Source organism: Amblyomma maculatum, chromosome 1 (assembly GCF_055883805.1).
Source record: "Amblyomma maculatum isolate TAMU_Amacu chromosome 1, ASM5588380v1, whole genome shotgun sequence".
NCBI classification, from domain to species: Eukaryota; Metazoa; Arthropoda; class Arachnida; order Ixodida; family Ixodidae; genus Amblyomma; species Amblyomma maculatum.
In genome coordinates, this window is record NC_139344.1 from 95,068,065 (window position 1) to 95,074,783 (window position 6,719).

At 54.3% G+C, this 6,719-nt stretch overlaps 1 pseudogene; it reads left to right on the forward strand.

The window, feature by feature from the left end:
• The first annotated feature begins 4,981 nt into the window (after positions 1-4,981).
• On the forward strand, positions 4,982-6,153 carry LOC146203238 (uncharacterized; annotated as a pseudogene).
• The last annotated feature ends 566 nt before the right edge of the window (positions 6,154-6,719 follow it).

Below are 6,719 nucleotides of genomic sequence, written 5' to 3' on the forward strand. Positions count from 1 at the left end.
TGGAGAATTTCGTCGACTACTCGAGCAAGAAAGCAACGGCCCCGGTCAGTGAGCAGCTGGCGTGGGGCACCATGGAGTAGGATGATGTCGTGGAGAAGAAACGCAGCCACGTCAGTTGCACAGGTGGGTATTGCTCGTGTGACAGCGTAGCGCGTAGTATAATCCGTGGCCACCGCAATCCATTTATTACCCGAAGCATACAGTGGAACAGGCCCGGGGAGATCAAGGCCAACTCGGGAAAACGGGTCAATTGGGATGTCGATCGGCTGCAGGGATCCAGCAGGCACAACCGGGAGCTTCTTCCGTCGATGACACCGGTCACAAGAAACCACGTAACGACGAGCGGAGCGCGGTAGAGGCGTGGCCAAAAGAAGCGACGGTGGACGCTGTCGTACGTACGAGATACGCCAAGGTGGCCCGCAGTGGACGCGTCGTGCAGCTGCTGAAGAACGGTGGCACGCAGGTGTTCGGGGCCTACAAGCAGAAGCTCGGCGCCATCTGGTCGCATATTCTGCCGGTATAAGGTGCCATTGTGGAGCACAAACACAGCAAGGGTAGCGTCAGGTTGATTAATGCTGAGGCGGTTGATAATGCTGCATAGCTTGGGATCTAAGTGCTGCTCATGGCGAATGTTTAAAAGCTCAGAGATGGACAACACACGTTTCATCGTCACACTCGCTTTCAGGCGGCGGATCTACCGGTTTGCGGGACAGGCAATCGGCATCAGCGTGCAGTCGGCCGGACTTGTGGACGACAGAAAAGGTGCATTCCTGAAGGTGCAGGGCCCAACGCTTCAGGCGACCAGTAGGGTCTTTCAACGTAGAAAGCCAACATAAGGCGTGGTGGTCGGTGATAACTGAGAACGGGTGGCCAAACAAGTAAAGGCGAAACTTTGTAATGGCCCAAACGAGGGCTAAATAGCCACGTTCTGTGATCAAATAATTCCGCTCAGCCGCAGAAAGGAGGCGACTAGTTTAAGAAATGACGCGAGTGCGACCCGTCTGCTGTTGAGCGAGAATGGCACCAATACCGTGACCATTGGCATCTGTGCGAACCTTCTCTGGTGCCATGGGGTTGAAGTGTGCCAGGACGGGCAGATTGGTGAGGGCCGCAATGAGCGCAGAAAAGGTTTGAGATTGTTCTTGGTCCCAGCGAAAGGGAACGTCGTTCTTCAGAAAAATGGTGAGGGTACGAGCCGTCTCCGCAAAATTGGGGACAAACCACCGAAAATAGGAGCAAAGCCCAAGAAAACTGCGCACGTCACTGGTACAGCGGGGTGTAGGAAATGCACTTACAGACGAATTTTGTCGGGGTGGGGTTGAAGGCCATGAGCTTCGACCAAGTGTCCGAGCACCTTGAGTTCACGTTCAGAGCTGAAGGCCAGCTCTTCGGATGACTCCAAGAATGGCATCAAGGCGATGGAGATGGCTCTCGAATGTAGAAGAAAATACAATGACGTCATCGAGATAGCACAAGCACATCGTCCATTTCAAGGCGTGCAGGAGATAGTCCATCATGCGCTCGAATGTTCGGGCGCATTATACAAGCCGAAAGGCGTCACCTTGAATTGATACAGGCCATCGGGAATGACGAAGGCGGTCTTCTCTCGGTCCCGTTCGTCGACTGCGATCTGCCGGTAACCGGGACGAAGATCAAATGGAAGAGAAATAGCTGGCATCATGCAAGCAGTCGAGGGCATCATCTATCCTGGGGAGTGGATAAACGTCCTTTTTTGTAATTTTGTTGAGGTGTCGGTAATCTATGCAGAATCTTCAAGTGTTGTCCTTCTTTTTATCAAGCACAACAGGCGACGCCCAGGGGCTGCTCGAAGGCTCTATAATGTTTTTTGCTAACATCTTGTCTACTTCATCTTGTATGACGCGATGTTCAGAAATGGCGGCTCGGTAAGGTCTTCTGTGAATTAGGCTGGTGGCGTCTCCGGTATCGATGCGATGTGTAACGAGGGACGTTTGTCCCAAGGGGCGGTCACCAAAATCTAAAATATCGCTGTACGAAGTCAGAAGGCTCGTAAGTGCTGTAGCACGATCAGGGCGCAAGTTAGGTGCAACCATTCCTGATATGCGGGCCTCCGGAAGTGGGGACGGTGCAGGTCGCGTCGACACTTTAGCAGTAGGGTCAGGTAAAAGAGCGGCCACTATGACGTCAGACAGTGAGGTCAGTTCGGCGAGAGTAATGTCCTCAGGAAGAACGTGCACAAAAAGGCCGAAGTTCAAGACTGGAATATAAGCGTTGTTATTCTTTACGTGCACGATATTATGAGGGAGAGTGATTCTATGCTGCACAGTCACGTCGGTTATGGGGCAAACAACGTAGTCGACACAGGAAGGGATGGCAAAGGCGACATGAGCACATACACTGCAGCTTCTGGTGGCAGACGAGTAAATGCAGCGGAGCGGAGACGGAGCGTTGAAGAAGCTTGTTTGTCAGGACAGAGCGTTAGGTCTAGATGAAGCAGTCCAGAAGAACAGTCAATGGGTGCGGAATGTGCGGTTAAAAAGTCGAGTCCTAATATAACGTCCTGAGGGCAACTGGTGAGGACTGTAAATAGCACAGGAATGTGGCGGTCGGCAATGGTAATTCTGCCAATGACAGTAGCTGTGCTGCCATCAGCAACACGAACGGTAGACGAGGAAGCGGGTGTGAGGACTTTCTTCGGGCGTCAACGGAGCGAGGAACTGAGAAACAGAACAGAATATGTTACGTCTGGATGGGGGGGTCATTTCCGAGTTTACAGTTCGGGTCGGTAATGCAGCGTCACTTCAGTGCGCTGCACTCGCTAGTTTCCCGAGTAGGTGCTGGCGTATGATGGGGAGGAGCTGCGACGAGGTACCGGTGAACGGGATCGACGAGCCAGTGGGGATGGAGATCGGCTGGAGCGAAGGGCAGTGGAGACGGTTTCGTTGCGAGGCTCATCTGGTTGAGAAAGATAATGTCCACGTCCATCATAGGCGTGGCGGGGCTCCTCTGGTTGGGCAGGGAAGCGTCGAGGTCCTTGGTAGCATCAACGGTCGGCGTTGTATACCAGGAGCGAGGGGCGAAGAAGGTACGGCTACGGCAATAACGCGATGTGTGACCGGCGCCACAGCAAATGAAGCAAATAGGCCTGTCGTCTGAGGTGCGCCACTTTGCAGGATTGCGAGTAAGGTAGCGACGTGGGGAATTGCTGGCGGTAGCAGCAGCCACTAGAGGAACAGGGTGCGATGGTGACTGTGGCGGCACAGGGCTGGAGGAGAGGTCGACGTTGGCAAGTTCCTGGCGAACGGCCTGAATCATGACCACGGTGTCGGGCAGCGGAGTCGTGAGTAATGCAGGAGCCAAGGCCTCTAGTTCTCTCTGGACGATCCGAGTCATGTTTGCTGGATGAGAAGGCTGTAGCAAAGGCGCTAGGTCATCGCAGGATGATGTTGCCGCCGTGTTCGGAAGGCGCTCAAAGTGATGTACGAGACGTCGTTGTTAAGCCTTGTTACGTTTCTCCACCGAGAAGTGGGACAGCCGACGCGGCCACCGCACAGCAACAGGCAGAACCGCGAGCGGATCGGCCATTTCGACGCCGTTCATCGGCCGCGCAACGCTTCCTCCCGCCGACAAGTCTCAACGTGATCCTTCCACACGCCAAATGTGTGTGCGTGCGTGTGTGTAGGCAAACGCCGGCCAAGCCTGGAGCTCGTGAGAGAGGGCGCCGCCCTCGCCCGTCTGCAGGAGGTGGAGGAGTTGAGGTCGGACCATCTGCGATTGAGTCATTCGTCGTGAACCAACATGTTTGGCTCTCCATTTCCTGTGAGGGTTTACCCTTTCCCTGTGAACGGGAAAACCTATAAAAAGCAGCGGCCGACTCCGCTGGGACAGAGACTACTTTGACGCGCCGTTGGCACGACGCTAGACACCAGCTGTGTGAGATTGTCTGTAATCTCTCCGGGTCAGCTTCACTGCCCGTTTCTTCATGATGTTGCAGTAAAGGTTGTTTCGCTAAAAGACGCCTCGTCTTTGCTGGCACCTTTGATGCCGTCCGCCGTCCACGGAGCCGCCAGGCCAACGCTACCGAGGGGCCGCGCGCCGCACGTAATAACTGCTGGCAGCGGTACGCCAACCCAGGCGCCCGCAAACCCAATCGTAACAGCCTGCTCGAATTTTCGGCAGATTTGAAGTGCTGAGTTGACGGTAGAGTAATCCACGCAGAAGAGGATGTTGAACTCATCATCCGCGATACTCTTGAGGATATATCCTATCGTGTCACTTTCCGGCATGGAGCTATTCGCTTGCGGCACAACGAAAGCACGTCTTGAATATAGGCAATGTAGGACTCCGTGGGGGATTGGGTGCGAGTGTAAAGTTCGGTTTTTGCTGCGAGAGCCCGCCCAATCGGCTTCACAAACAGGTCCTGAAGCTTTTGTTTGCAGATTTCCCAGGCCACTAGCTATTGTTCGTGATTTTGGAACCATGTACGAGCTGTTCCCGCCAAGTAGAAAATTATATTCGCCAGCATGATGGTCGCGTCCCAGTGGTTGTTTCTGCTGCAGCGCTCGTACTCATCCAGCCAGTCGTCAACGTCTTGCTTGTCTTCGCCATTAAAGATGGGAGGGTGGCGGATCTTCCTGAGTACGACGGGCTTGTTGGCGTCATTGTGAGCCCAGGTAAGTGGCGGCCACTGCGCAAATCTAGCTTTTCGCAGCGTAAATGGGAAATTCTGCGCACAGGGATCTTTAGTCACCTCCACCAAGATGATGCGTGGCAAGGAACACAACAGCTGACGACGTGTGAATGTTCCGTCGGGCACCAACCTTCTCGTAGCACCTGTAGTGTGTGCGAGTTAGGCTAGGTGGCACCACTGCTTCCCCGGATATATATTTGGAGTGCAATAAAGCTTGAGGGTCTTTGGCCTGCTGAGCGGTGGTGTGTCTGGTTTGCGTTCGTGCTTACAGAAGCACATCTCGCTATATGGTGTCAGAAGTGGGATCACGAAGCCACTGATTCGGCGCTCTCCGGCTGTTCACCATGAAAGACGCCGCCGCCGCCTCACTTGGGGCAGTGCTTTGCCCACCGCCGCCATTCGACTTTGACAGCTCAGGGACCTGGCCGACATGGCTGCTGCAGTTCGAGGACTTTTGTTGTGCGACGGGACTGTCTACCGCTGCACAGGAAGTTCATGTGCGTTCCATGCTATACTGCATGGGGCCGCAAGCAAGAACAGTTCTTGCATCAATAACGCTGGCAGGGGCCGACGCCAATGACGTAGCAGCTGTCAAGAAGGCGTTCACGGACCATTTGTCCACCCGCTCAACGAGTTGTATGGGTCTGCCCGTTTTTATCGCCGGACGCAGCAACCGGGGGAGACCATTGATTCATTTTTCACCGCGCTTCGTACCATGGTGAAGCGCTGCAACTACTCTTCGTTAGCTACTGGCGATAGGCTTGTGCTCGACCGTTTCGTCGTCGGTTTATTGGACCGCAAGCTTTCAGACCTACTTTGTCGAAGTCCGAAGTTCAGTTTGCAAGCGGCATTAACTCAAGCACGTCAGCACAAAGAGGCTGATAACGAACGCAGAATTCGTGACTCAGTAGAATCGCCTTCGCTCGCTGTCTAGGGAAGCTATCGTCGGTTGATAAGCCTACCCATCCTTGCTTATTCTGTGGCCGTGCGTCGCATCCGCGTTCGGACTGCCCAGCTTGCCGTGCTTCCCGCAATTTCTGCGGCAAGAGTGGTCACATTGAAGTCGTCTGCATGAAGAAAAAGAAAGGCGGGAAGCAGACGCGGAAACCTTCGGTTAGTTCGGTGGAGTTTCATGCAGTTGCGGAAGGCTGTCGCCAGAACGCGAAGTTCATTGAGGTGCTTGTCGACGGACGCGCCCTGTCATTTAAGGTGGACACCGGCGCCGAAGTTTCAGTTGTGCCGGACGTGTTTCCTGGCATTCCTGCCAAGCTTCAGGACCCAGAGGGCGAGTTGAAGGGGCCCGGTAACAATGTGCTGCCAGTTCTGGGAACTTATAATGCTACTTTGACGTGGCACGGCAAGTCTGTCAAACAGCGTCTTTATGCTTTAGCAGCACCCACAGTTCCTCTGCTAGGGCTACCGGCGACACAAGCCTTGGGCGTCTGCAAGATTCTAGACCACGTTTCAGAAGCGTCCGGGTAGTTTCGTCTGGAAGCTAGTCTTTTCGAAGGACATGGAACGCTTCCAGAGGCCTATACTATCCGACTGAAACCAGACGCTACGCCGTTCTCATTAAGCGTTCCCAGGCGCCTGCCGCTACCTCTTCGAGACGCGGTCAAGCAGGAGCTGGACAAGATGGAAGGTGATGGCGTTATTCGTCGCGTCGACACACCTACGGACTGGTGCACTGGACTGGTTATGGTTCTGAAGGCTATCGGCGGCCTCAGGCTTTGCGTGGATATAACCCGCCTCAACAAAGTCATTTTGCGGGAACGCCATATGTTGCCCACGGTCGAACAATGCCTTGGTCAGCTGGGGGTTGCGACTGTTTTCTCAAAGTCGGATGCCACGTCGAGCTTCCACCAGGTCAAGCTGTCTCCCGATTCGCAAGAGTACACAACGTTCATAACTCCATTCGGGCGTTACTGTTTTCTCCGGCTCCCGTTTGGGATCGCGACTGCACCGGAGTACTTCCAGCGACAGATGCCCCTTATCCTGGAAGGCCAGTCGGGTTTTGTGAACACGATCGACGGTATTTTCGTCTTTGGCA